Consider the following 9,845-nt stretch of genomic DNA (forward strand, 5'->3'; position numbering starts at 1 on the left):
AGCTGAACACCAAGTACCTTCGGGATTACTCCAACCTATTATGGTTCCTGAATGGAAATGGGATCGGATTACTATGGATTTTATATCAGGGTTGCCGTTAACTCTAGGGAATAAAAATGCCATCTGGGCAATAGTTGACAGACTGACTAAATCGGCTCATTTTATTCCGGTACGTACAGATTATTCTCTTAATAAGTTGGCTGAATTGTATATCCGAGAGATTGTTAGACTTCATGGGATACCTTTGTCAATCATTTCGGATAGAGATCCGAGGTTTACCTCACGGTTTTGGCAAAAGTTGCAAGAAGCATTAGGTACAAAGTTAAATTTCAGCACTGCCTTTCATCCACAAACTGATGGACAATCAGAGAGAGTAATTTAGATTCTTGAAGACATGCTCAGATGTTGTGTATTGGAATTTCAAGGTAGTTGGGAAAAGTATTTACCGTTGGTAGAATTTTCTTATAATAATAGTTATCAGACAAGTTTGAAGATGGCACCTTATGAAGCATTATATGGTCGTAAATGTCGGACGCCATTGTATTGGACTGAACTCAAGGAAAATCAGATTTATGGAGTTGATTTAATAAAAGAAACCGAAGAAAAGGTGAAAGTGATTCGAGATTGTTTGAAAGCTGCTTCAGATAGACAGAAATCTTATACGGATTTGAAACGAAAGGAAATGGAGTTTCAAGTTGGTGATAAGGTATTTTTGAAAGTGTCTCCATGGAAGAAAGTCCTTAGATTTGGACGAAAGGGCAAGTTAAGTCCGTGTTTTATTGGACCGTATGAAATAATTGAAAAAGTTGGACTGGTAGCATATCGGCTAGCGTTACCACCCAAATTAGAGAAGATTCATGATGTGTTTCACGTATCTATGTTACGTCGGTATCGTTCGGATCCTTCACATATAATTTCACCGACAGAAATTGAACTGCGACCGGATATGACTTATGAAGAAGAATCGATTAAGATTTTAGCTCGAGAAGTCAAACAACTAAGAAATAAAAGTGTTGCACTTGTAAAAGTGTTGTGGCAAAAGCATGGGGTAGAAGAGACTAATGGGAACCTGAAGAAACTATGAGAAACCAATACCCACACCTGTTTATCGGTAAGATTTTCGAGGACGAAAATCCTTAAAAAGGGGGGGAGAGTTGTAATATCCTGAATTAGGACATAATTGGAATAGTGGTTTTGTGACCACAAATCCGAGATAGAAATAATTATTTTACAATGATTTTGATGTTTATGATATGATTGCATGATTGTGTGAAAATTTCGTGATGAAATTCTATGCCTAAAGTGCTTAAATTGAAAGTAGGGACTAAATCGAATAAGTTGCAAAACTTGCATTCTAGAAGTTTTTAGTATGAAATTGTTTTGGAATATTAATGAGGAGGTCTTAAATAGCAATTTGACCAATTTTAAGTTCATGGACAAAATTAGGACATGGAAGGAATTTTTGGAAAGTTTAGTAGTAAGGGTATTTTGGTCATTTAGTTATTAAAATGAATTTAAAACAAAATTAAAAGCCAATTTTTGTCCATCTTCTTCATTAGGCCGAAATTTCAAGGGTTCTCCATAGCTAGGGTTTGTTTCAAGCTTCCAAGCTCCATAGTAAGTGATTCCAAGCCCCGTTTTTAATGTTCTTTACGTTTTTGGAATCCCGGAAGCTCGATTAAGCTTATGCTAGCAATAATTCAACCTAGGGTTTATATTTGGAAAAATACCCATAGGTGAAATTTGTGTATTTTGATGTTTTATGATAGAATATGGGGTTTTAAATTATGTTAGACAACTTGTGCTACTCGGTTTTTAGTGAAAACGACTAAAAGGGCTTAATCGGCAAAAATACCTAATAGTCACAAGTATATGTTAGAGAGAGAATTTGATGTTGCCATAGAAGGGAAAAGTGATCAGCATGTTATAAAACATAAGAATAAGGAATAAAGTTTAATTCCCGAGCCTAGGGCCAAAAGTGTAATTATGCAAAAGTTTAGGGGCAAAAGTGTAATTTTTTTAAAGTTCGTATTAAATGCTGTTTTGATAAATGTATGTATTGAATAAGATTAATTTGGTATTATAGATCAAGAAAAACGAGATTCAAGTCGTGATCGAGGAAAAGAAAAGATTGTGGACTAAATTGCAAAATCTTTATATTTTGGTACCAAGGTAAGTTCATGTGTAAATAATGTAGCATAAATGTTATTTTTAAGTTATTAATGTTAATTATATGATATGCTGATTTTAATCGTGAAATATTATGCTTTGTGGTTAATGTTGAGTAATATGCAAATTATGTTTACTACTTGATAAATATGAATTGCTACCGAGTATCGGTTCCGATATTCCATGGAAGACGGCAAATGTGAGATCAAGGGAAAAAGCCCGTTTGAACATTAGGAATAGATTAGGATACAAGTGACATGTCACTAGGATGGTTGAGCATCCGAACTCGTTGAGTTGAGTCCGAGTTCACTTATGGATGCGAATGTCCGAACTCGTTGAGTTGAGTCCGAGTTCGTGAAATGTAACTAGGCATCCGAACTCGTCGAGTTGAGTCCGAGTTCACTTATGGATGCGAACGCCCGAGCTCGTTGAGTTGAGTCTGAGTTCACTTATGGGCGGGTTACATGGTAGCTTGATTACATATGACGCACTTATGTGCAAATTATCCGTGTATCCGAGTTGTATTCCGATGTGTTCAACGGGTGAAATTTCTAGTGAAATGGAAGAACACTTAAGATGCAAGCGACGCTTTGGTAAGTGTTGTGAAATGGACACTTTGGACAGGTATGTTCTTAACCCTCGGGTTGACAATAGATACAACAACGATAAGGTGGTAAGATGATGAATGATGTTTAGAAATGTGATATATGTTTTGGTGGTACCATGCTAAAGTTGTTTGGTATATTTGTATTGTTATGTTACTTGTTATTTACATATGAACTTACTAAGCATTTATGCTTACTCCTTCCTTTTCATTCACTGTAGTTTTGAACAAGCCGGCTCAGGAATCGGGACAGGTCGAAAGTTCGATCACACTATCCAAAGGACTTTTATCTTGGTAAATGGCTTGTACAACTACTTAAGTATGGCATGTATAGCAAAATACCTATTTTGTGTAAATAATTTTATGATATGGCCATGTTTGGTTGAGAAAATGTTTGATATTAATAAGTCATGGTGATGACTAATTTAGATCATGTTTGATATCATGGAAGTTTAACAGGTTATCTAGTTCATAAAAATTCATGGAAAGATGAAACTTGCCTTAAAACAGAATATTGCTGCAGCAATGACATGAATTTGAAAAATCACTAAAAATAGTATAAATATAACTAAATGATGAGTAGGTTATGAAATTGAAGCTTAAGGAGTCTATTTTCATATGGATTGAACAAAATAGGAATATAAATTATATTTTATGAGATATTTAAACTTTTGCGAAACAGGGCTAGAGTGATTTCTGGATCCCCTGTTCTGACTTTAAAAATTCATAATAAATTTTACTAAAATAATTAGAAGTTTTTATTTATATTTAGAGATTCCTTATTTAGTCTAGTTTTAATAGAAACAAACTTCATAGTCATTGAAATTTTGTATAGAGATATATCTGATTCGTAATACACAGAGGTCAGAGTAGTCGAACCCTGAAACAGGGGATACTTTAATTAATAAAATGTTCTAATTGGCCTAATAAAAAATTCTAGAAAACAATTATTAAATATATATATGAGTCTAGATTCAGGAAAAATTTACGGATCTTGATTTCGAGTTTCGTAACTCGAGATATGATTTTTCTTGTAACTGTGACGCGAGTAGCTAGAAAGCTGTGAATGTAGAAACAAATGATTTGAAGTTCTTAAATTGATAAATTATGTTCGGTAACCCCTCAAGCTCAACTCCGGTGATGGTCTCGGGCGTGGGGCTGTTACATAAAGGGTTTGAGATTATTCAGGTATTTAAAAAAAAACAAAACAAAGGAGTCAAGAGGTTGGAAAAAATTTCCCCCAAGAATATGTGACTGAGGCACACAAAAACAACAAATGCCCTTACTTGCCCATACGGAACATATATATACTAAAAAAAAATACAAACCTACACTCCCCAATTGACTTAAACTCGTCAAGTTAAATTCCCTTCAATTTCTCCAATTTTATCACCATCATATCTACACTAAATCCTTATCCTTATCTCCACCGTAACCTTGATTTTAGCCAACAATTGCATTCAATTTGCTTTCACCGAATGGCAATCCTTCCTTGCGTTGCAAAGCAAAATTGAATTCCCTTTTGCACATGAAACTACTCGAACTCCAGCCCTCTAACTTCCCAATACACTGCTGGCCACTGCATCACCACTTATCTTGTGCTACCATTTGATCACAATTAACTATAAGGCTTATGTGCCTAAGTCTCAGTTTCCTTAAAGAATAAAAATTTAAAACTTTGCCAAGCCTGAGATTTGAACTTGCAATCTCTCAGATCCATAGCATGCTTCTCGCCATTTCCCCCTAGGCGCTCTTGTGCCATATTTCCACCAAACATATTTATAAGGCCTAAACGCTAGCTTCCCTACTAACCATATGCGCAATAAAAATGTTCGCTAAGGCTAGGACTTGAACCCTGGACTTCCTGCTTGCTACCAACGCCTTTTTCCACTAGGCCAAGCGTTACCTTGTGTCAGAGTTTACCGAGCCTTATTAATAAGCCTTACACCTAATGCTCAGGGTCTTTTAGAAAAAAATGCAAAATTTTGCTAAAGCCCTGGATCGAACCCAGGACTTTTTCCACACTACCAACCCTTCCTAAATCACTTAACAATTAAACTAAACATGCAGTTATAAAATATTTAAACACATTTAAGTTATTAAAGCTTCCTTCTAACCGATCCCAAACTTAAGGCCCATTACTTCTAGGCCCAAAATTCAGGGTGTTACACTTTGTGACAATTAAAATGTCACTATTGTAAAACTAACTATAGTTATGAAACTATCATTATTTATATTAAAAATTATTGACTTTTTTAAAAAAATTATTTGTGTTATGAATGCTTTTAATAGGATGTTCAACCTTTCACCTTTCATGTCCTTTAAACTCCCACTTTTAATCTTATTTAACTTTTAACCTTTCATCTTCTTTAAACCTTTCATCTTCTTGTAACCCCTTTCCTATTTATGTATTAGATTATGAAGAGTCTAATCTCCCTATATATATATATAAAGAGAAGTATGCTACTTGTAAAAATGATGAAAAATATAGAATGCAATAGAAATACTCATATTCTCATATCCATCTGCAATCTATTATTTTATTTATAATGTGTTATCAGCACGAGTGCTTAAATTAATCCAAGAGCCTTGCGCTTTTTGTTAGTTTGGATCAAGGTATGTAATACATTTTATCATGATGTCCATTATGATAAAATTACTTATGTTTATAAATTGTTTCATTTTTCTAAGGGTTCCACTAATCCCGTAATTTGTTTAAAACTTCTAACATAGTCAAATTACTTGTAATTTATTTGATGACTAAACATTCATTCAAGTGTTTTCTTTTCCTATTATGTTATGCTTGAAAGTTTTGTTAAGGGATTACTTATGTTTGCTTGAAAGTTTGTTAAGGAACTACCTATATTTCCATTAAATTTATATTGTAGCTATATCATTAATGCTGAACCTTGCAAAACTTGAATTTATGGCTATTGATATTACAAGAACGAACTATTTATCTTGGATGTTAGATTTTTAAATACACTTAGATGCAAAAGGCCTTGGTGAAACTATTACTGAAGGAAATGAAACATCTAGTCAAGATAATGCCAAAGCTATGATATATCTTTGCCATCACCTCCATGAGGGACTAATGACTGAATATTTGACTATTAAAGATCCACTTGTCCTTTGGAATAGTCTAAAAGAAAGATATGACCAGTAGAAAACCGTAATACTTCCTAAAGCTCGCTATGATTGGTTGCATTTAAGATTACAAGATTTTAAACCTGTGAGTGAATATAACTCGGCTATGTTTAGAATCACTTCCCAATTGAAATTATGTGAAGAGAACATAACCAATAAGGATATGTTAGAAAAAACATACTCCACATTTCACACAAATAATGTTGTCCTAGAAACACAATATTGTGAAAAAGGTTTTAAGAAATATTCTGAGTTAATATCTTGTCTCCTTGTGGATGAACAAAATAATGAACTGTTAATAAAAAATCACGAGTCATGTCCAACTATCTCTATGTAATTCCCTAAAGCGAATGTGACATCATAAAACGAAAAGGATAAAGGTCACTAGTTGTCATAGTCAAGGGCATGGCTGTGGCTATGGTCGTGGTTGCGGTCGCGGTCGAAGACGTAGACGGGAACGAGGTGGTCATTTCAGGAATACCCACTTGAAGTGGGATCATAAGGATAGAAAAAATGATAAAAAAACAATTAGAAAAGTGGAAAGTTTGTGTTATTTTTGTAGAGGTAAAAATCATTGGTCCTGTACCTGTCGTACACCAAAGCATCTAGTGGAACTATTTCAACAATCATTGAAGGATAAAGGGAAGAAAATAGGGACAATTTTTTTGTAACAGCCCGATTATGGGGCTAGTTGGAATATTGGTTTTGGAATAACGATTCTGTTGCAAAAAAAAATTTATTTTTATTATGTTTTTATGGTCTAAAGTTTTATGGTATGATCTCATAATAATCTTATTCGAAAATTTTGACATTTGAGCACTCAATTAGCAAAAAGGACTAAATTGTAAAAAGTAAAAAAGTTGAATTCTACATGCTAGAGGTGTCTAATTGCTATGAAATTTTAAATTGAAGGTCCTTATATGGTAATTAGACCATTTTACTTTAATTTGGACAGATGGTAATTAGACCATTTCACTTTAAGTTGGACAAAAAAAGACATGAGGTAAGGGAATTTTAGTGTTTTGAGAAAAGGGCATTTTGGTCATTTGGTAATTAAATGAATTAAAAACCAAAAATCAAGCCAAAATTTAGTCCATCTTCTTCATGCTTGTGTCGAAATTTAGAAGGGAAGCCAAAGCTTGGGTTTGGCCACTTTCAAGCTTGATTGTAAGTCTGTTCTTGCCCCATTTTTAATGCTATTTACATTTTTGAAGTCATTATCACCCAATCTATCTATTTCTACCATTAATTTGAGAAATGATTAAGGTCTAGGGTTTGACCCATGTTATATATTTGTGTATTTTGAAGTCTAATGGTAAAAAAGGTATGTTTCGAGTATGATAAACAACTTTTACAAAGTGATTTTTGATGAAACACCTAAAAAGGACCTATTTGCAAAAGTTACACAAATGTGTGTAAAAGAGTGATTAAATGAAAAAATGTGGGTTGTTATAAGCATGAGAGAGGTTCGACTAGGCTTGGGTCTTGAAAAAATTGAATAGATTTCAATTTACGAGCCTAGGGACAAAATATAAATATGTCAAAGTTTAGGTGTAAAAATGTAATTTTGCCATAACATTTTTTGGACTGAATAGAATAACGTGGATAATAAATGAGTTAAATTCGCTATTATAGATCAAGACAAATGAGGTTCAGACCTAGATCGGGGGAAAAACAAAGTGTTTGACGATTAGGTCCATTTCTACTATTTTTGTACCAAGGTAAGTTTGTATGTAAATAATGCATTGTTATTTATGCTTTAATTGCTTTAATATTGTATGAATTGTGATTTACTCTTCAACGTAATCGATAAAGTTTGATAAGTGAGAAATCCCAGTTGATCCTTAGGAATAGTTAGGATACAAATGTCATGACATTAAGGTTATTGAGATTGCGTGTAAGACCATATCTGGGATATGGCATCAATATGAGACTTTCTGTAAGACCATAGCTAGGCTATTGGCATCGGTACGAGATCCCATGTAAGACCGTATCTGGTATATGGCATTGGTATGTAACAGCCCAGTTTAGACCCTAGTCGGAACAGTGGTTTCGAAACCACAAATCTGAGTCAAAAAATATTTTAATATTACTTTCTGTGCTTATAGTATGTGAATTAAGATGTTTGAAAATTCTGTATGAAAATTTTATTGATTGTGAGCCGATTTGTGAAAAAAGACCTAATCGCAGAAAGTGTGAAAGTGGCCTTTTAATTGTTAAAGTGTTTAATTGCTATGTCTCTTTAAATGAGGGGTCCTTATGTTGTTAAAATCCCATTTACATGGTGAGTGGACATTAATAGCCCTAATGGTAATGTTTTATATGTTTATTAATCATGGATAAAATGGTAATTGATGTATTATTATGTATTAATTAAAACAAAACAAAAATGTGGCCATTTTGTTCATCTATTCATACCAAAAATAGAAGAAAGTAAGGGTTTTAAAGATTTGTTCATTTGGCCATTGTCAAGCACAATTTAGGTATGTGTTTTGATCCGTTTTCGATGATTTCTATGTTGTTGTGATTGTTGCTTTGTGACAGCCCAAAATTGACCCTAGTCGGGAAGTGGTTTCGGGACCGCTAAACTGAGTCACCGAAAGGTTTGAATGTGATGTTTATTGTCTAGAATATGTAATCATGAATGTGTGAAAATTTCAAGCTTCGATTTAGTCGATTGCATGTGAATTTAGTCAATAGGACTTATATGAGAAAATTTTAAAATGTGATAGGTCAATGCATGAGGACCTATTAGTGCATGTGGAAGAAAAAGGGGACTTGCATGTCAAATTCCCCCTCCCTAATATGTAGTGGCCGGCCATGCTATGGGTGGAAACATGTTGGGAACATGTTGGCCTAGTGAGGTATGTAGGATAAAATATAATAAGAAGTATGGGGAATAAAGAAATGGAAAAAGGAAAGGATGTGTGTAATTGTTTCTTCCCCTCCCCATTGCCGTGAAAGTAAGAAAGAAAACAAAGAAAAAAAAGTGTCCATCTTTCTTCATTTCCCCTTGGCCGAATGTTCTAAGGAAGAAAGAAAAACAAGTTGTGTTCTTTGGTTCTTCTTGGCCGAATTGAAAGGAAGAAGAAGGGAGTGAAGCAATCGGTCATCTTAGGTCACTATTAAGGTAAGGAAGTTTGTACTAGCTTTTGAAATTTTAGTTGATATTGAGTGAGTTATCAAGTGATTTTTGTAAACCATGTTGAAATTTCGATTTTGGGGGTGAGTATGGTTTTCGGCTATAAAAGATTAATAAGGGTGATGATTGTGTTTCATGCTAAACTTAGATGAATAATGGTAGTTGCTCACATCTTGATATCTATGAGTTCCTTTCTTGGTTCTACCATAGACCCCCAAAGTATATGTTTATTGGGTGTTGTTGGAGGTTTATGATAGAAGCTAATGAGTGAGAGTTTGATAGGTACCATGAGGTTAAACTTCATGAGATTGTAAGCTTGTAAGTTGGATGATGAAATTCATGCTTTGTGAAGGTAAAAGGAGTAGAAGGAGCATTCGGCCATGAAGAAAAAAAAAAGAGAGCAAAGGGGGAAATTTATGATGAATTAAGTGTTAAATGGAATGAAAATGATATTATATGGGGGTATGTATATTCGGCCATATGAGTAAATATATAGATGATGTTAAATTTGATTATGTATAATGGGCATTAAGATGTGGAACATAAGAAATGTAGTATATGTGGATCTACATGATGTTATAGTTGACATTGTGCATATACACATGCATTCGGCCATCTAATTGAGTATGAAGGTGGTGTTAAATCTAATTGTGATGCCCATTCCGAAGTATATATATATACATATATATATACATAAGTATGCCATTCGTGATGTTACCTTTAATTATGTGTGTAATCGACTAAATGGGTAATTAGTGTGGATGGTTGCCGAATATACAAACA

Source organism: Gossypium hirsutum, chromosome A06 (genome assembly GCF_007990345.1).
Source record: "Gossypium hirsutum isolate 1008001.06 chromosome A06, Gossypium_hirsutum_v2.1, whole genome shotgun sequence".
Lineage (NCBI taxonomy): Eukaryota > Viridiplantae > Streptophyta > Magnoliopsida > Malvales > Malvaceae > Gossypium > Gossypium hirsutum.